This window comes from Heptranchias perlo, chromosome 17 (assembly GCF_035084215.1).
Source record: "Heptranchias perlo isolate sHepPer1 chromosome 17, sHepPer1.hap1, whole genome shotgun sequence".
In the NCBI taxonomy this organism is placed as follows: Eukaryota; Metazoa; Chordata; class Chondrichthyes; order Hexanchiformes; family Hexanchidae; genus Heptranchias; species Heptranchias perlo.
Window position 1 is genome coordinate 31,552,285 of NC_090341.1, and position 21,472 is coordinate 31,573,756.

General features: G+C 44.4%; 1 protein-coding gene across 5 annotated transcripts in view; it reads right to left on the reverse strand.

The window, feature by feature from the left end:
- The window catches only part of prickle2b (prickle homolog 2b), a 183,310-nt gene that overhangs the window by 52,496 nt on the left and 109,342 nt on the right, over nt 1–21,472 (reverse strand). For 2 of the 5 annotated variants that reach the window (XM_067998849.1, XM_067998850.1), the window contains one exon: nt 18,593–18,788. The exons of the other annotated variants lie outside the window; for them this stretch is intronic. The gene's annotated coding sequence lies outside the window, so the exon portion shown is untranslated. The remainder of the gene's footprint in view (nt 1–18,592; nt 18,789–21,472) is intronic. 5 annotated transcript variants of the gene reach the window in all.

Genomic DNA, 21,472 nt, shown 5'->3' on the forward strand with positions numbered 1-21,472 from the left:
TTGTACTCAATGCCTCTATTTATAAAGCCAATGATCCTGTATGCCTTTTTAACAGCCTTCTCAACATGTCCTGCCACCTTCAGAAACTTGTGTACGTACACCCCCAGGTTTCTCTGTTCCTGCACCCGCTTTAAAATTGTACCATTTAGTTTATATTGCCTCTCCTCATTCTTCCTACCAAAATTAATTACTTCACGTTTCTCTGCATTAAATTTCATCTGCCATGTGTCTGCCTATTTCACCAGTCAGTTACTTTCTTCTTCACTGTTTACTACATTTCTGAGTTTTGTCTCATCTACAAACTTTGAAATTATGCCTTGCATACCCAAATCCAGGGCATTAATATATATCAAAAAGAGCAGTGGTCCCAACACCGACCCTTGGGGGACGCCACTGCACACTTCCCTTCAGTCTGAAAAACGACTGTTCACCACTACACTCTGCTTTCTGTCCCTCAGCCAATTTCGTATCCATGCAGCCACTGCCTCTTTAATCGCGTGGGCTTCAATTTTGCCATCAAGTCTATTATGTGGTACTTTATCAAACACCTTTTGAAAGTCCACATAAACATCAACCGCACTACCCTCATCAAACCTCTCTGTTACTTGTACAAGATCATTCAAGGAAGGGAAACATAAAAATAAGCAAACATTTGTTGCAGATTTTTCAACATTCAATTGCTGGTATGAAGCTCTCTGACTTTTTAGGGCTGGCCTAATACACCTTTTTTTAGAATGACTACAGAACGTTATGTTGCTTTGTGGCACTGTTCTTTTCCTATTCCTGAGAAATGATGTGGAGATGCCGGTGATGGACTGGGGTTGACAAATGTAAACAATCTTACAACACCAGGTTATAGTCCAACAATTTTATTTTAAAATCACAAGCTTTCGGAGATTATCCCCTTCGTCAGGTGAATGAGTGAAAGATTCTCAAATCGCATATCTTATATTAGGCTGGGACAGCATCACACCAATCAAAAGGTGTCATTGTTGTTCAAACAGGCCAGTCACGGAGAACAGCACGTCCCAGTACACTGGATATACATTGTGTCAATTACACAGACAGAAAGAAAGAGACCCGAATGGCACAGAGAGAGAGAGAGAGAGAGAATATTAAAACACATAACTTTTTTTTCCCTTTATATTCCTGAGAAAGGCAGAGGATAAATGAGAAATTAGTAATTGTATGTGTAATGCCAGCACCATTATATTTTTGGTATTTAGGCTCATTGTGCTTATGCCAATCCTAACTCTTCAACAGTCTACTATGATTCCCCTCCACTTTCTCCGCATCCTTTTCAAATACTTATCCAGTTCACTGTTAAATCGTGGTAGTGTCTGCCTCAATTGCCACCTATGGTAAGGCATTCCATGTTCTAATAACCCTGTGAAAATTTACATTCTTATTTCTCCCTTCATTCTTCTAGTGATTTTCCTGAGTCCGTGCCCTTCATTATTAATTTGCCAAGCAGTCGAAACAATCTTTCGCTATTCAACCTCTTAAAATGTTCTTTAATTATGAAAACCTGCATCAAACCCTCCGTTAACCTTCCCTGTTTAAAAGCTTCCAATTTTTGAGTCCTTCTTCATAACTATGAATTGTCATTTTTTATTATATAATTTTACTGAATCTTCATTTTATGCTTTGCATAGTTCTAATATCCTTCCTATTACGGGATGCCCTGAACTGCACACAACATTCCACCTGTGGCCTAACAAATATATTGCACAAATTCAACATAATTTTCTTGCTTTTATGTACAATGTCCCATACATCAAATCCACATGTCCTTATATGGCCTTCTCTACCTGTATTCCCACCGTTAACGATCTATGTATCTGCACCACTAGATCTTGTATGCCTTCATTTTATTAAGAATCTTACCATTTAGGATACACTGCCTTTCACTATTCATTTCCCTAAAACTATTTTTTCACATTTCTCTGCATTGAACTTCATCAGTCTATTTGGCTACCCAGCTAACATGTTGGTGTCCTCCTATAATCCCCTGTATTCTTCCTCAGTTTGCCTAGTTTGATATTATTAGCAAACTATGATATCATTCCATTGTCTAAATCCTTATATAAATGGAAAACAAAAGAGATCTCAGCACAGATCTCCAGCCACATCCTAATCTGAAATCTGTCCCCTAGCCATTTTAGTATCTATGCAACTACATTCTCTGTAATACAATGTACATTTTTAGTAAAAATCCATCGAACTAGTAAATTACTACCTTCTAAGCAGTAAGCTTTAAAATAATCTACTTCAACATTAAATCCGAGCTCTTAACATTATTTACAGTACAGCAGTAAACAATTTTCACTTGTCATTATAAATCCTAATAGTTCTGACTAAGTCCCTGTAAGTCCCACTATATGCCCCTCTGGGTGATGCATGAAGTGTTTGACAACTTCTATAGGGAGAAAATAGACTGTACTTTCCATTTACAAATATTTTGTATTGAGTAAACCAATATTTCTTGAAAGAAAAATTAAACAGATTTTTTACCAACAGAATCTAATTTTACTTTTGATTGGCTAGATTTTGATTCCTTAGTTAAAAAATTATAGAAATTACTTTACTATCTGCACATTCTCTGATCTCTTATGACTTAGGTTAGATTTTTATAAAAAGAAAACGGATGGAATTTTTTGATTTTGTTTGACATGTTTCAAAATCAAAGCTGTAGAACCGCAGTTACATCTTCCCTACGTGTAGGTAGGAACTAAAGAGCTCGAAGTGAAAAATCTGTTCTTCACACCTCCTTCTCTTTCCCCCCAACATTTCTGGCATTCAAAAGCTAGCACCCTGAATGGAAGTCAGTAATAAGTACACAAACCACTGAAGTTTCAGTCTTTGCTATAAAATTTTAAGCATCTCTGCTTAAGCATCATGGGCAGAAGTGAGAGTTAATGAGCCTGAAATTTGGAGAGTTTCAATAGCAATTTCTGCACCTCGGAATAGCTTTTTTTACAGCAATTTTTTGGCATTCTGCCTACACAGACCTAAACTTGCAACTGGCTGATACTGAGCGTGTGAAACCACCAAGAGATTTTGAACCCCCTTCAACTTCACTGACAGTGAAGGCTTCTCTGAAGCAGCTATGGCCATAATATTCCAAAGTGCTCTCGATTCAGATTCCTTTAGATTGGAAAATTGGAAATGTAACTCCATTATTTAAGAAAGGTGAGAGAGAGAAACAAGAAAATTATAGATCTGTTAGGATAACACCTGCTGTGGGGAAGTTATTGAAATCTATAATTAAGGATTGAGTGACTGAGCACTTACAGAAATTTGAGCTGATTAGAGAGAAGCCAAAATGGATTTGTAAAGGGTAAGCCATGTCTAACAAAACTAATTGAATTTTTTGAGGAAGTAATTAAAATAGTAGACAGGGAAATGTCTATCGATGTAGTTTATATGTACTTCCAGAAGGCATTTGATAAGGTTCTACATAAGAGATTATTAGCTAAAATTAAAGCTCATGGAATTGAAGGCAAATTATTGACCTGGTTAGGAAATTGGAAAGTTAGGCAGTAGAAGAGAGAGTAGGGATAATGGGTATGTACTCAAATGGGAAGAAAGTGACTAGTGGTGTCCTACAAGGATCTGTGCTGGGGCCTCAACTGTTCACTATATTTATTAATGACTTAGGTAACACAACAGAGAGCCATATATCCAAGTTTGCCGACGACACAAAGATTGGTGGCAAAGTAAGTAATGTAGATGGGAGCATAAAATTACAAGAAGAGACATTGATAGATTAAGTGAGTGAGCAAAACTGTGGCAGATGAATTTCAACACAGGTAAGTGTGAGGTCATCAATTTTGGACCAAAAAAGGACAGATGAGTATTTTTTAAATGGTGAAAAGCAATAACAGTGGAGGTCCAAATAAATTTAGGGGTCCATGTATACAGATCACTAAAATGTAGTAGTCAGGTACAAAAAATAATCAAAAAGGCTAATGGAATGTTAGCCTTTATAACTAGAGGGCTAGAATATAAAGGTGAGGAAGTTTTGCTACAGCTGTACAAAGCCCTGGCTCGACCATATCTGGAGTACTGTGTACAGTTCTGGGCACCACACCTTAGAAAGGATATATTAGCCTTGGAAGAAGTGCAGCACAGATTCACCAGAATATTACCAGGGCTCAAGGGTTAAATTATGAGGTGCGATTACATAAACTAGGCTTGTATCCCCTGGAATATAGAAGGTTAAGGAGTGATTTGATTGATGTTTTTAGGATTTTGAACGAATTGATAGGGTAGATAAAGAGAAACTTTTTCTGCTGGTGGGGGAGTCTAGGACAAGGGGACATATCTTCAAAACCAGAGCCAGGCCATTCAGGAGAGAAGTTAGGAAACACTTTATGCAAAGGGTTGTAGAAGTGTGGAAATCTCTCCCACAAAAAGTAGTAGATGCTAGCTCAATAATAACTTCAAATCTGAGATTGAAAGATTTTTGCTAGCCAAGGGTATTAAAAGATATGGAGCCATGGGTGGATAGAATGAGGATACAGATCAGCCATGATCTCATTGAATAGCAGAACAGACTCGAGAGGTTGAATGGCCTACTCCTGTTCCTATTCTTCATGATCATGGAGGAGGAAGAGGTGTAGCCGAGGATGGAGCAAAGGAGAGGCAGCATTTAAGGAGGGTGGACCTCCCTCATCAGAAATTACCCCCCCCGCCCCAATAGTATATATTCAGGTTATACAGGTCGTATAAAGACCATAGTGAGGACATATCCATAAGAAGTGTGAACTTCACCAAAGAGGCAATAGGGAAGCTCTATCACCGACTGCACATGTCTGAAGCCAGGGTCATCTGCCTGCACAGTTCTCTCTGTGGCTATGAAGGTGAGCATTGCATTCTGGGTCATTCCAGGCTGCCATAGGTGATCTATGTAATATCAGCCAGGTTACATTCATTGGTTGACTGACATACTTTACAGGAAAGTTGGGGAATTCATCACCTTTGGCATCACAGTAAACGAGCAATGAGATAAAGCCATCCAGTTTTACAGGGCAGCTGGCCTTCTCAAGGTCCAGGGTGCAATCAATGGCATCCATGTGAGCTCCTACAAAAAATCCCTTCAACTTCCTCAATAGCAAGGGCTTCCCTTCCTTGAATGTACAGATTGCCTGGGACAACAAGCAAAGTATCTTGAACGTTATTGTGAGATATGCTGTTAAGTTGTTACAAAGCTTTAAAATATGGCCCTCCCTGACCTCTTCAGGGAAGAAAATCATGTTGAGGGATGTATTTTGGGTGACAAAGTCTACAACCTGCTCCCATCCCTTTCAAAACTGCTGTCATCAACCCCCTCCTCAAAATACCCAACTTGACTCTTTCTGTCCTTGCAAATTACTGCTCCATTTTCAACATAAGAACATAAGAAATAGGAGTAGGAGTAGGCCATATGGCTCCTTGTGCCTGCTCCACCATTCAATCAGATCATGACTGATCTTCAAACGCAACTCCACTTTCCTGCAGATCCTCATATCTCTCGATTCCTCTGGAGTCCAAAAATCTGTCTCTCTCAGCCTTGAATATACTTAACGACTGGGCATCCACAGCCCTATGGGGTAGAGAATTCCAAAGATTCACAACCCTGTGAGTGAAGAAATTCCTCCTCATCTCAGTCTTAAATGGCCGACCTCTTATCCTGCGACTATGCCCCCTAGTTCAAGCCAGTGGAAACCCTCTAAGAATTTTATATGTTTCAATGAGATCACCTCTCATTCTTCTCAACTCGAGAGAGTATACGCTCATTCTACTCAATCTCTCCTCATAGGACAACCCTCCCATCCCAGGAATTAATCAAGTGAACCTTCGTTGCACCGCCTCCAAGGCAAGTATATCCGTATGTCCTTCCTTAGATAAGGAGACCAAAACTGTATGCAGTGCTTCAGTTGAGGCCTCACCAAAGCCCTGTACAATTGTAATAACACTTCCTTACTCTTGTACTCCAACCCCCTTGCAAGAAAGGCCAACATGCCATTTGCTTTCCTAATTGCTTGCTGTACTTGCATGCTAATATTTTGTGTTTCTTGTACGAGGATACCCAAGTCTCTCTCAACATTTAATAGTTTCTTACCATTTAAAAAATATTCTGTTTTTCTATTCTTCCAACCAAAGTGGATAACCTCACATTTCCCCATGTTATACTCAATCTGCCACCTTCTTGCCCACTCACTTAACCTGTCTATATCCCTTTGCAGACTCTGTGTCCTCCTCACAGCTTACTTTCCCACCTAGCTTTGTATTGTCAGCAAACTTTGATACATTACGTTCAGTCCCTTCATCTATGTCATTAATATAGATTGTAAATAGCTGAGGCCCCAGCACTGATCCTTGTGGCACCCCGACAGTTACAGCCTGCCAACCTGAGAATCACCCGTTTATCCCTACTCTCTGTTTTCTGTCTGTTAACCAATCCTTTATCCATGCTAATATGTTACTCCCAACCCCATGAACCCTTATGTTGCATAACAACCTTTTATGTGGCACCTTATTGAATGCCTTTTCAAAATCCAAATATACTACATCCACTGGTTCCCCTTTATCTACCCTACCAGTTACATCCTCAAAAAACTAATAAATTTGTCAAACACTATTTCCCTTTCATAAAACCATGTTGACTCTGCCTGATCATATCATGACTTTCTAAGTGCCCTGTTACCACGTCTTTAATAATGGGTTCCAGCATTTTCCTGATGACTGGTGTCAGGCAAACTGGCCTGTAGTTCCCTGTTTTCTCTCTCACTCCTTTCTGGAATAATGGGGTTACATTTGGTACCTTCCAATCTGCTGGGACCGTTCCAGAATCTAGGGAATTTTGGAAGATCATAACCAATGCATACACTGGGCTCTATTTTCACACCTGCGATCGGGTGCGTTCGTGGCGGGGGGGCTGCGAAAATCCGGGTTTCCCGGGGCGGGTCCGGAGCCTGGCTCCAACCCACCCACTTCCAGGTTCCCCAGTGACGCGAACACATGCGCACGCAGCCCCCGCATGTGGGACTCCCGCCGGCAATTAAAGCCGGCGGGGTGCCACTTAAAGTACTTGAACAGGTAGTTCAGGTTGTTTACAGACCTGATATTTTAGGAGGGATTGGATTTTGCAATTAACTGAGACTGTTTCCCGTACTGGGGGAAACACTCCCAGTTGAAATGGATGTGTTGCAGCCACCAGCCTGTGGCAGCTGCAAAGGTCCATTTGACAGGTGGTGGTGGTGGTGGGGGGGGGCGGAGGCGAGACCCTCACTCATTGCAGGAGGCCACTCTGTCATTTTGGACAAAGTTTGGCCTCCACCACCCTCCTCCTAATAAAATGCATAAACTTGCACACTTACCCTGGTGTCCAGACACATTTACCTACCTTGCGGACCCCCTCAAACGTCCGGATGGGGGCCGACGTAGCTGCAGTCATGGCCTCCTCGGAGGGCAAACAGCATCACCAGCCTCGCCGGCCACACCGTCCACCTCTGACACGTGGAGCTCCACAACACAGTGCTGTGATACATCCACCTGCTCAGCAGGAGGGAGGGCAACCGCAGAGAGAGATGCGTCACAGAGGGCACTACCCTCACCACAGTGTCTACAGACCGAGGCTCAGCTTCCTGGACCTCTCTGAGCAGCAGTGCACATGGAGACTCAGAGTCACTCGACATGTATTCGTGAACATCTGCAGCCTCCTTCATGCCGAGCTGCTCCCGGCTGGCCCGAGCACCATCTTCTTACCTGTCGTTGTCAAAGTCACCACTGCCCTCAACAACTTCTCCTCTGCATCCTTCCAGGGTGCCACCGGGGACATCGCCGGCGTCTCTCAGTCGTCTGCACAAAACAGCCCTGCAAGTACACCTACACCCACTCTGCAGTGACACAATGGGTGGCATCAAGTGTGCATGTTCATGGTGAACCCCATGAAAGGGACCTATTCCACAAGCCAGTCAAGAATGGGCAAGACGTGGCAGTAGTGGTGATAATAATATTTATTGTGCATGTGAAACAAAACAAATATAAATGAAAAACATGACAAATCATCAGACACCCTTGTGCATTCCCTTTGTGCTCACAAAACCTTCGCCGTGCGTTTCCGGGAACCCCTACGTTGTGCTACCCCTGTGGCTTCAGCAGAGGTAGTGGCAGGTTGCTCTTGTCCATGCCCTGACCGATGAGATGCTTTGGGCCGACGCACTCTGGGTTTGGGTGCCCGTGAGGGCCCCTCCAAAGACTGCTCCACCTGACCTGTGCAGGGGCAGACTCGGCCACCTGGAGAGGGGGCAGCATTGCGGGTACTGGTTGAGAGGAGGGCAACGGGTGAGACGTGGGAGCGCTTTGAGTGGCATCCCCACCTCCATGTCCCCTTTCACCATCATCCCTCTCGTGGCCCAGGCCCACATCACTCCTTCCTCCCTGCTAGACGGCAGTTTGGAGGACTTGTGTGAGTCCTTGGCAGGCCACCTGTAAAGTATCTATCAGCCTGTTCAAGGCGGCAGAATGTTACTCACCCTGAATCCGAACGGCCGTTGTCAGGGCCTGAATGGACTCATTGTTGAGCCGTGCTTGACGCTCGAGGGAGGCTAGCCTTTCCTCCACAGCAGACATTCCCGCACCTACCCGCGACACTATCTCAGAGATGCCTTCACGTCCTTGCGACACTATCTCGGAGACACCCTTCTGTACCTGTGCCACCATTCCCCTCATGCAGAAGTTGGACTCCTCCATCCTCTGCGCGATTGTGGAGAGTGCGCATGGCACTTGTTCCAGTATCTCGGCAATGTGCTGCTGCCCCTCGATGACTCTCCTTTTCATGGCTGGCCCCCAGGGATCAGCATCTGGGTCCAGCTGAGCAGAGCCTGGAGAAGAGTGCTCCCACCGACGCCATCTCTCCACAGCTGCCCCTGCCACCAGGGTCTGCTCGTGCTCACATGTGCGTGGTGCCTCACCATGTGCAAGCCCAACTAAGTGAGGACGGGGACCCACCGAGGTGTATCTATCTGCGCTGGTGGATGCATGGCTCAGATGTGACAATGGACCCTCAGAGGCAATATTAGCCATGTGGACAGATGTTGAGGTGCTGCAGATGCCAAGTGATGCTAAGATCATTCGCTATCATGAGTGCTGAGTATTAGCTTTCTGTCACCGGCCGCTTGTGCAATCCCAGCCTCGGCATCCGCCACGGACAGGCACTCCAGCGTGTGGCTGGTGTCCAATGCCTGCTGCTCCGCGTCTGATAGGACCACCTGGTGTGGCGGGCCCCCTCCGGTCCGTGCCCTCTCCCAGGCGTTCTGGCATCTCTTCTCCTATCAAGGCAAAACACAGAGGCATGATTGAGTGATAGTTGCATGGTGAGCTACTGCATGCATTGATGTGTTGGGTTGAGCGTGAGGGAGATGCATGGGAGGGTGCGTGTGCAACATAGCCATGAGATTGTATGAGGATTGGGTTGCGTGGTAGTGATCGAATGGGGACAGGGGCGGTGAGTACGTGCAGGCAAGGTGAGGATGATAGTTGAATGGATGTGAGGAGTGATGCGAGAGCGTTGTGGTGGCAGTGGAGAAGGGGTTGTGTGGTGGTGGAGGTGATGTGGAAGATGGAGTGTGGGAGAATGCATAAGTGTACTCACTTTGCCTAACCTGGTTAGGTCATTAAATCTCTTCCTGCACTGGACCCAGGTTCGTGGCACATTGCCGCAGCTGGTGACCTCCTCGGCCACCTCCAGCCAGGCCTTCTTTGTGGCGGAGCGAGGGCACTTCCTCCCATCAGACGAGAAAAATATTTCCCCCCTCCTCCTCCTCACCCCATCCAGCAGCAGCTGGAGTGAGGAGTCTGAAAATCTTGGGGCAGCCTTCCCTCTGGCGTGCTCCATGGTTTAACATTGGTTGTTTGCAGCAGGAGCATTGGTGGACCGCCCCTTTAAATAGGGCTCCTCCAGCTAACAGACCTTACTGCACATGAGAACCCGCCGCCCTGCTAATATCGAGCCCACTATCTCTGCAGCCACCTCTTTTAGAACCCTCAAATATAAGCCATCAGGTCCAGGGGACTTATCGGCTTTTAGTTTCTCAAGTACTTTTTCTCCACTGATAATTAATTACTTTAAGCTCCTCACTCCCATCAGCCCCTTGGTTTCCCACTATTTCTGGTATGCTTTTTGTGTCTTCTACTGTGAAGACAGACACAAAGGGCCCGATTTTACCAGGGGTGCGGGTTCTTGGCGGGTAGGCCAGCGGGCGCGTTTGTGAAATTAGTGGGTTGCCCGCGCGATCGTAGCAGGCAACACACTAATTGGATTCACTTCCCTGCTCCTCCAGGTTCCCCGATGCTGATCTGCGCGTCGGGCGGGCTGCGCATGCGCAGTAAGATCTGACAGCTGGAGGCGCTCTATTTAAAGGGGCAGTCCTCCACTGACAGATGCTGCAACAAACAGCAAAAATTACAGCATGAAGCAGCCCAGGGGGAAGGCTGCTCCCAGTTTAATGATGCCTCACTCCAGGTATCATTAGATGGGGTGAGGAGGAGGGGGAGGACAGAGATCTTCCCCCCGGCGGGCGGGAGGAAGCGGCCTGCCTCTGCCACCAAGAAGGCCTGGCTCGAGGTGGCAGAGGGGGTCACCTGCGCCACCAACATATCGCCCACCTGCATACAGTGCAGGAGGCGCTCCAATGACCTCAGTAGGTCAGCCACAGTGAGAACACGTAGTCTTTCCCCTACACTCCGTCTGCCACAACACTGCCCCCACCCCACATCTCCTTCGGCACTGCCAACACTACTCTGTCACATGACCCCTCATACCCACTCAAACCTCATCCTCATCTTACCTGCACCTACTCACCTCGCGAGTACTCACCCCGCCACTACCACGCAACCCAATCCTCATACAATTCCATGGCTCTATCCCATACTCACCCTCTCATGCATCTCTCTCACGGCCAGCCTCACTCAACCTGCCACCACCTGTGCTGCAGCCACAGGGCATGCATCACATATGTGCAGTAGGCAGCGTAAGGCAAACGTGTCGTGAGCATGAAGGGGATGCACAAGGGTGTTTGAGGGTTTGTCATGGTTCTTACTTCTATTGAATTAAAGAACAACTCACATCACACATTATATTGGCACCACTACTGCCATGTCTTCGCGAATCCTGTCCGGTTTGTGCAATAATGCCCGCTCCTGGGTATCCCTATGAGGACCCACCACTGATGCCACCCAGTGTGTCACTGCAGAGTGGGTGTAGGTGTATTTGCAGGGCTCTTCTGCGCAGACAACTGAGAGACATCGGGGATGTCCCCGGTTGCAGCCTGGAAGGCTGTGGAGCAGAAGTTCGGGAGGGCAGTGGTGACTTTGACAGCGACAGGTAGGAAGATGGTGCACGGGCCAGCCAGGAGCAGCTCGGCATGAAAGAGGCTGCAGATGTCCACGGCTGCATGTCGACTGACTCTGAGCCTCCGTGTGCACTGCTGCTCAGAGAGGTCCAGGAGGCTGAGCCTCGGTCTGTGGACCCTGTGGCGAGGGTAGTGCCCTCTGCGACGCATCTCTCTCTGCGGTAGCCTTCCCTCCTGCTGTACAGGTGGATGTGTCACAGCACTCTGTTGTGGAGCTCCACGTGTCAGAGGTGGACGGCGTGGATGGTGAGGCTGGTGATGCTGTTCGCCCTCCGAGGAGGTCATGACTGCAGCTACGGCGGCCCCCATCCGCAAGATGTACATCTGAGGGGGTCCGCAAGGTAGGTACATGTCTCCGGACCCCGGGGTAAGTGTGCAGGTTGGTGACTTCGACCATCAGGAGGAGGGTGGTGGAGGCCAAACTTTGTCCCAAGTGACAGAGCGGCCTCCTGCAATGGCTGAGGGTCTCCCCCCCCCAACCTGTCAAATGGACCTTTGCAGCTGCCACAGGCTGACGGCTGCAACACGTCCATTTCAACTGGGACTGTCTCCCCCAGTGTGTGAAACAGTCCCATGTTTATCCAAAATCACACACAGTCCCTTAATCAGGTCAGTTAATGACCCGAACAAGCAAAGTAAATACACTCAAGTGGCATCCCGCTGGCTTTAATTGCCTGCGGGATTCTCACCAGCGGGGGCTGCGCACGCACCCCCGCATGTCAGCGCAGAACCCGGAAGTGGGCGGGATCGAGGCGCGATCCCGTCCCGCTCCGGGATTTCGAGATTTTCGGGGCCCCCCTGCAGAGAACGCACCCAATAGTGGGTGCTAAAATCGGGCCCAAAATATTTGTTTAACACATCTGCCATTTCCCGATTGCTTATTATAATTTGTCCTGTCTCAGCCTCCAAGGGACCAACGTTTACTTTTGCTACTCTCTTCCTTTTTACATATTTGTAGAAGCTTTTACAATCCGTTTTTATATTTCTTGCTAGTTTACTTTCATATTCTATTTTCTCCCTTATCAATTTTTTGGTCAACCCCCCTTTCTTCCTCTCCACTGAGCATCTCGTTATATTCCAAATCTGTGCCCATCTTGCCCATCATTTTCTTTTATTTCAGCTCTAGTTTTATGGAATATGGAGGATTTCAGTACAATTCTGTTGGACTTTCAATCTCAGTTGCCCTTTCATAGACATGAAAGCATCTGCATTTTCTTCTGATTTCAACTAATGAATATTTAATTACATTTAATTTAAACATATGGAGGGTAAAATAGCTTCAATTATCACTAATATAAACTCAAATTAGAAGATAACTGACAACCTGCTGTTATTTGGGGTCAAATAGGCTGATAACCACATTTGACACCATTCACATTATTGGGTGTAATTGGGTCACCCTCGAGGACACGTGGCATTCTACCCAACACACAGCATTTGGAACATAAAGTAAAATACTGCAAAAGCTGGAAATCTGAAACAAAAAATTACTGGAGATACTCAACAGATCAGGCAGCATCCATTGAGAAAATATGAGGCAATTGAGGTTTCAAGTATAAAACCTTTCCTCAGAACTGATATTACAGATGAACAACATTTAAGGAACAGAACAAGTAAAAGGGGGAAAGAAAAATTAAACACACAGGAAAAGACATCAAATGTAAAGTGTGACAGTGGGAATCAGGAAATTATGAAAGGGCAGAAGTGATATATGCAGGAGACAAAATGAGAATCATAAAAGACATAAAATGACACATACAAGATGCTGAGGGTATGACAAGAGCTAGAGAGAAATAGGTTAAGAATGAAAAACTGGCAAAGTGGAGGAGGTTCCAGTGGCCCAGGAGTCTGGTGGATGAAAAAGGTCAACCACTCCGCCAGCAGAGTGTTCCAATGGGGGGGGGGGGGGGGAGGGGAGGGGGAGATTTGCAGTTTCCCACCCTTAGTATCAACCTGCTCCCTTCCCCCATCCATGGAAACTGATTTCTCTCATTGTGCCTCCTTTGGTTTCATCTTTTTGTTGAGACAATTTGAACAACTGTCATCTAATTTCAATAGGAATACATCTTTTAGCTTCTAGGCTAATAAAACAAATCAATTATTCTTCCATAAATGACTGTACAAATTTTACAGTCCATGTGTGTTAAATAACTTGCACGACTTATTTCTTAACTTCATATTAATTCTACTAACAAGCTGAAACCATAGAAGAGATACCAATTTGACTGCTGTTATGTAGCAGCCAGAACAGCAGTCAAATTGGTATCTCTTCTCCAGTTTGTTAGTTTTTACAGTTCACTCCCCCTCACCAGACATTTTAAACAGCAAGCTACTTTGTGATAACCATTCTGTTCACACCCATCTGTAAGACTATGAGACACATAGTGGTAGTTACTTACATAGATTAAAGAGCAGTCTTTTGTGACATGCTTTGAGACAAATAGCTTACACAATCTGTTTTCTGAAAGAAAATCTGTACAGAGAAGGACCAGCAGGACATACATGCTTGTGTTCTGTTTAAACAGAACAGGGAACGTGCCAATTGTGACACTTCTTATCAAGAGTTTGTGCTTTGTTTCCTACCTTGTGCTCTGCTGAAACCAGGGGTCTCCAACCCTTTGTACTGATTGGATAACCCCTATTGGACACCAAATGTACATTTATTTTACTCTTAAACATATCATTTTAAGGAAGAAATATGCCATCCTTGACAACTGTGAGCTGAGCAACTGAGACAAAGTGCTTTGCGTTGCAGTGTATGCATCTACTGAATGCTAATGCAGATAGTGATGTCAGCAAGTCAATGCCATTACGTCAGTATAATTAGCAGCCTCTATGGTTCCTTTGCCTTGAAATCAAGCTATATAAAACCAATCAATAACTCCAAGGTATTTGATAAATGCCACTGAATACTCAAAATGTTCCGAAGGATACTATATCCAACTTTCAAAGCAAAAACCAAACTGTGATCAGAACATACATATTGATAGCCAAGTCAACCACCTTGTAATTTTTCCTGGAATTATTTTATACTGTTACCCAAGCCAGAAATTATCCATGCAAACTCCTATGATATGGTCAGTGGTAACCAATCTGAAATGCCATCAGGCAGAATCAGCAATTACTTTGAAATTACCATAGCATTTTTTCCAAGAATGAGAATTATGTTGCTCACTTGGTTTATGTATAAATTTATTTTAATTTATTTTAGTATCTAGGAGTAAGCCATTCACCCCCCTCAAGGCTATTACACAAGAACAGGAGGAGGCCAGTCAGCCCCTCATGTGTGTTACACAGGAACAGGTGGAGGCCATTCAGCCCCACGAACTTATTACACAGGAATAGGAGGAGGTCATTCAGCCCTCAAGCCTGTTACACTTCAGAAGCAGACTTCTGGAGGACATAGACAGACTGGTAAAATGGGCAGACAGATGGCAGATGTAATTTAATATGGATAAGCGTGAAGAGATGTGCTTTGGGAGGAACAACATGAAGAGACAGTATAACCTAAATAATTCTATTTTGAGGGAGGTGCAAGAGCAGAGGGAACTGAGAGTGCATATTCACAAATCTTTGAGGGTGCCAGGGCAAGTTGATAAGGCGGTTAAGAAAGTGTATGAGATACTTGGCTTTGTATATAGGGGCATTGAATATAAAAACAAAGAAGTCATGCTAAATCTTTACAAATCACTGGTTATGCCTTACTTGGAGTACTGTGTACAATTCTGGGCACCACACTTCAGGAAGGATGTCAAGGCCTTGGATAGGGTACAGAGGCGGTTTACCAGGATGGTACCAGGGATAAGGGACTTCAGTTATGTGGAGAGATTGGAGAAGCTGGGATTGTTCGCCTTAGAGCAGGGGAGGATTAAGGGAGACCTAACAGAGGTATTCAAAATTATGAAGGATTTTGATAGAGCAAGAAGGGAGAAACTGTTTCCTCTGGCAAGTGGGTCAATAGCCAGAGGTCATAGATTTAAAATAACTGGCAAACAAACTAGAGGGGAAATGAGGAGAAATCTTTTCAGACAGATGTTTGTGAAGATCTGGAACGCACTTCCTGAAAGGAACTTTCAAAAGGCAATTAGACACATTCTTAAAGAGGACTAATATGCAGGGTTATGGGGAAAAAACTGGGGTGTGGAACTAAATTGGACAGCTCCTTCAAAGAGCCGGCACAGGCCCGACGGGCCGAATAGCCTCCTTCTGGGCTATAAGATTCTACGTGATACCAATTCAGCTCCAACTTCTGCCCCCACCACAGTTGCAGAGTTCAAGTCCTCTGGTGAAATTACAAGTCAATAAGAAAGGAGCTGCAAATGATATGATCACACAAATATCTAAAGATCAGAAAAAAGATTTAAACAATTTGTAGGATAGTGTAATGAAGAGTCAACATTTGCTTTTACTTTCTTTCTAAGACAAAGATATTCCCCCACCCAAAAATATAATTATAATAAGCCATCAGAAAAAAAATGCAACAAGTCTTGTTTAATTTTCACCATTATGAGCCAGTGCACATCATATATCATTATGAATGTTGGAAATCCATTTCATTTTTTTCCAAGAGAAGGTGCTACTCTTTGAAGAATGCCAGGTCCTATTTGGCCATGATTGTCCTTTGATAAGTGTGATTTACTTACAGTACCAATAATCCAAACTCAGTGATGTAATGGCGTACAAAATCCATTAAAAAAGTGAGGCAGTAGTCATGTTTGTTAGTACCCAGTCATAATCATTAAGCAATTAATAATAAATAATAGGAAATCGGCTAGCAATAAAGAGCCTGGTAAGTTAAGACAACAGGAGTGACAAGGAAAATAAGAAAATGAACTAGTTTTACCACACCCTGGAGCTATTAGTAGCCAAAGTTCAATATTTTTGGAAAATCATGTATATTTAATTGCATCTTAACATCCATTCCCCTGAAGAACTGAAGATTGATTGTATCTTTAAAAACAATTTTACTTTTTGCAACTGTAGCAGAAGACTATTTCAAAGGACCTGACTTGTATTTAAAAACTTTGCATTGTAATTCTCCAAGTGAAAGTTCTGCATAGTCAGTTAGGCTAATAAATGTAGGGCACTGCTGTGACCAGCAAAAGAGCCTCCTCACTGCAGGGAGATCTATCTCATCCCACTAGGGATATTTTTTGAAGCTGATACATGTGACATTTGCCTTCAGACACTCAGAAGTTCAAGGCTCAAACTCACCTCCCTTCCTGCCTCAAACAAAAACAACTTAAAACACATGCCTAGAAGTGACTGTTGGAGATGTTAGTGGACAAATGCTTAATATGTTCCTATGACATTCCTCCATCCATTTATTTTAAATGGGTTAACATCTTCACTAAAATAGTGGCCTAAGGAATGCCACATGAACGCATGAAGTGTAATATCTCCAATAGTAATTTCTAGACTATAAAGTGGATAAAATGGGTGAGGGGAGAAGAATTAAACAATGGCAGAAATAGGCAAAATTATACCAAATTTCTTTATTTCAGAGCTAGACAGTGCAGTGGATTAAACACTGACCATTCACCTCTAGGATCTGGGTCCAAATCCAGCCCAGACTGAGGGGATGAAAGTCTCCTTTGCAATGATGGCTTGAAGGATCCTAAGTGAAATGAGATTGGATTTTTATTTTTAAATTCGTTCATGGGATGTGGGCATTGCTGGCAAGGCCAGCATTTATTGCCCATCCCTGTTGTCCAGGTCTTGCTGCATGTGGGCACGGACTGCTTCATTATCTGAGGGGTTGCGAATGGAACTGAACACTGTGCAATCATCAGCAAACATCCCCATTTCTGACCTTATGATGGAGGGAAGATCATTGGTGAAGCAGCTGAAGATGGTTGGGCCTAGGACATTGGCCTGAGGAACTCCTGCAGCAATGTCCTGGGGTTGAGGTGATTGGCCTCCAACAACCACTACCATCTTCCTTTGTGTTAGGTATGACTCCAGCCACTGGAGAGTTTTCCCCCGATTCCCACTGACTTCAATTTTACTAGGGCTCCTTGATGCCACACTCGGTTAAAGGCTGCCTTGATGTCAAGGGCAGTCACTCTCACCTCACCTCTGGAATTCAGCTCTTTTGTCCATGTTTGGACCAAGGCTGTTATGAGGTCTGGAGCCGAGTGGTCCTGGCGGAACCCAAACTGAGCATCGGTGAGCAGGTTATTGGTGAGTAAGTGCCGCTTGATAGCACTTTCGACGACACCTTCCATCACTTTACTGATGATTGAGAGTAGGCTCAATCCAATTCCTCGTGGGCAAGGGACTACAGCACAAAACTGGGCAATCTACCCAAAGATGCAACGGGATGGCTGGTGTGAAAAGTGGAAAAAAAAGTCAAACTGTAAGTGCTCTTCTGAGGTTGGAACCGATGCACATTGTTGGGACAGAACAAAGGGAGCTTTATTCTGTACCTGGCTGTGCTAAAGCTGATCTGTGAGTAATGGGTACCCGACTTTGATGAGCACAAAACTAAAAGAAAACCTTGATGTGCAGCATCACAAAATTACATTTAAAAAGTCACCAGCAGCACTAAAAATGTTAAAACACATCATTCTGTAGCAGTGTCAAAATGGTTTGGAGTAAAGACATTTTGTCCAACTAAAACCTACTGAACCCAACAAACAGTAAAGTTAAAAATGCCTGTCTTCCAAAATTCTATTCACATCCCCACCCAATATCCTTTTCTGTAATCCTAGCTCAACATCTAAGAATCTATACCTGCCAACAGTCAAGTTCTTTCCCACCAAATCTAACATTAACTTTTCTTCAAAGTCCAACAAATTTAAGCTTAAAAATTTAACAGTTTTTGAGATAGGAATAAATGGATGAAGAAGATCAGTTGGTCTATCAAGTCCACTCCTTCCAACAAATTAACTATGATTTGTACTGGTTTGGACGCTTCCCAAATTATATATTCCAAAGTTGACATTTCCAGGACTGAGAAAGACTATAACCCATAACGTGTCAAAGTGTGTGATCTAAACTTATATTTTTCCTTTAAATTTCAGACTTGTTCTTACCAATCTTTTCCACATCCAGTGTCATGATTACCTTCCATTGATGGCTCTTTGAGAAATGATTTTAAGCCAGTTTCCCCAAATGCAATAATCCAGTTTAATTGACAAATGTTCAAGTCTGGCAGATTTGTCAGGCTGTAGACAATGCAAACCTCTTACCTGGATGGAGATTATGGGTTTGGCCAGTATCAACTAGTTTTCCTTCAACAGATGATCCAGGTCTAAGATATCAACTACCTTGTGTCGGATAGATGCTCCTGGAAACACCAATTGCTTTGGTATTGCTGGATGCTCCTGGGAATGAACAGTGATTGCACTTTTTTCCTGAAGTCCTGGACGATGCACACTAATATTCCTAGCAGAGAAAAAAATGGCTAGTACTATATTGAATTCTTTTCTCCTCCCCCTACTCCCTCAACAAAATAGAGACAGGAATGATACTTGTGCCTAAATTTCTATTCTGTCAAAATCTAATAGATATGATTGAAAACTTCAGAAATCAAGTGACAAGAATGTGTGGGCTTCAGTGTTACATGGTAAAGGCACAATTGTACAGTTTTTAGTATGATCTGTAACATTAGTTTTACCTTTTTAGATAATGAACAGATTTTATGCTACTCCCAGCAAATTCCACAGTAAAGATATTCAATCTATTTCAGTGTTGGATATGTAGTGATCTGGAGGGGGCAATATGCCATCTTCTGTAGGATTGGTCTTATGCCCAGAAATTTTGGAAGAGATGATAAAGTTCCTTTCCAAATCTTAGAAAATATATTCTCCTTTTAATCCCACTCTGTGATTATTCCTTCTAATGCAGTCCAGACAGGAAAACCAAATTTGTTTCGTTAGGCCTTTTAATGGCATATAAATGTTTCTTATATTCCTGAAAAAAAGTTACTGCTGCTATGGGAAGGTAGTCACGTGAAATGTTTCTTAGAGTAAATTTTGAGCAGATAATTCTTAATTAGGAGAATCAACATTAAAAATATATAGCATGTTGGCAAAAATGTAAAGGTTTGACACCCTAAGTGTCAGCTTGGCTCAGTGGTAGTACTCTCTGAGTCAGAAGGTTTTGGGCTCAAGTTCCACTCCAGGATTTCACCACATAATCCGGATTGACAATTCAGTGCAACATTGTCACAGGCACAGTATTTTAGATGAGACATTAAACCCTGCCTGTTGAGGTGGATGTAAAAGATCTCATGGCACTTTTTGAAGAGAAGGGGAGTTCTCCCAGTGTCCAGGAACGCCTCGATTTTAAAATTCTCATCCTTGTTTTCAAATCCCTTCATGGCCTCGCCCCTCCCTATCTCTGTAACCTCCTCCAACCCTACAACCCTCAGTGATCTCTGCGCTCCTCCAAATTCTTGCCTCTTGCGCATCCTTGATTTTAATCGCTCCACCATTGGTGGCCTTGACTTCAGCTGTCTAGGCCGTAAGCTCTGGAATTTCCTCCCTAAACCTGTCCGCCACTCCTCCTTTTAAGATGCTCCTTAAAACCTACCTCTTTGACCACCTGTCCTAATATCTCCTTATGTGGCTCGGTGTCAAGTTTTGTTTGAAAATTGCTCCTGTGAAGCGCCTTGGGATGCATTACGACGTTAAAGGTGCTATATAAATCTAAGTTGTTATTGTTGTCTTGGACAATCTTCATCCCTCAACCACCACCACCAAAACAGATTAACTGGTCATTTATTTCACTGCTGTTGGTGGGGCCTTGCAGTATGCAAATTGCCTACTGTGTTTGCCAACGAAACAACACTTCAAAAAAGTGATCCACTGACTATGAAACGTTCTGGGAGGGCCTGAGGACATGAAAGGCACACAAAAATGGTAGCTTATTCTTTCTTGATGTAGGCAGCTGAAGGCACGCCACCAATGATGGGGTGAAGGAAGTGGGGGATGGACAAGAGGCCAGAGTTGGAGGAACGCAGAGAGGGTTGCAGGGCTAGAGGAGGTTACAGAGATAAGGAAGGGCGAGGTCATGGAGGGATTTGAACATAAGAATGAGAATTTTAAAATGGAAGCGTTCGAGAACCGGGCACCAATGTAGGTCAGCAAGCACAAGGGTGATGGGTGAATGTGGCTTGGTGAGAGTTAGAATACAGGCAGCAGAGTTTTGGATGAGTTTAAGTTCATGGAGGGTGGAAGATGGGAGGCCGGCCATGAGAGCAATGGAATAGCCGAGTCTGGAGGTAACAAAAGCACGGGTGAGGGTTTCAGCAGCAGATGGGCTGAGGCAGGGGCAGAGACACGTGATATTACAGAAGAGGAAGTAGATGGTCTTGGTGCTGGAGAGGATATGGAGTCAGAACCTAATCTCAGGGTCAAATAGGATGCTGAGGTTGCGAACAGTCTGGTTCAGCCCAAGAAAGTGGCCAGGGAGGGGCGTGGAATCTGTGGCAAAGGAATAAATTTGTAGTGGGGGCCGAAGACAATGGCTTCAGTCTTCCCAATCTTTAACTGGAGGAAATTTCAGCTCATTCAGGACTGGATGTCGGACAAGCAGTCTGACAACATAGAGGCAGTGGAGGGGGTTGGGGGGGGGGCGTCGAGAGAGGTGGTGGTGAGGTAAGCTGGGTGTCGGCAGTGTACATCTGGAACCTTACGTGTTTTCGGATGATGTAACAGAGGGACAGCATGTAGATGAGGTGGTTGGGGGTAGGAATAGATCCTGGGCAGGTTCCAGAGATAACAATGCAGGGGTGGAAAGAGAAGCCATTGCATGAGATTGTCTGGCTACAACTGTATGAGTAAGATTGAAACCAGGCATCGGCAGTTCCACTCAGCTGGAAAACCGAGGAGAGGCGTTGGAGGAGGATGGTGTGGTCAACCACGTCAAAAGCTGCAGAGGTCAAGAAAGATGAGTAGGTATAGTACACCACGGTCACAGTCATATAGGATATTTCTGACTTTGATTAGGGCTGTTTCAGTACTGTGGAAGGGGTGGAAATCTGATTGGGGAGGTCCAAACATGGAGTTACAGGAAAGATTGGCATGGATTTGGGAGGCAACAACACGTTCAAGCACTTTGGAGAC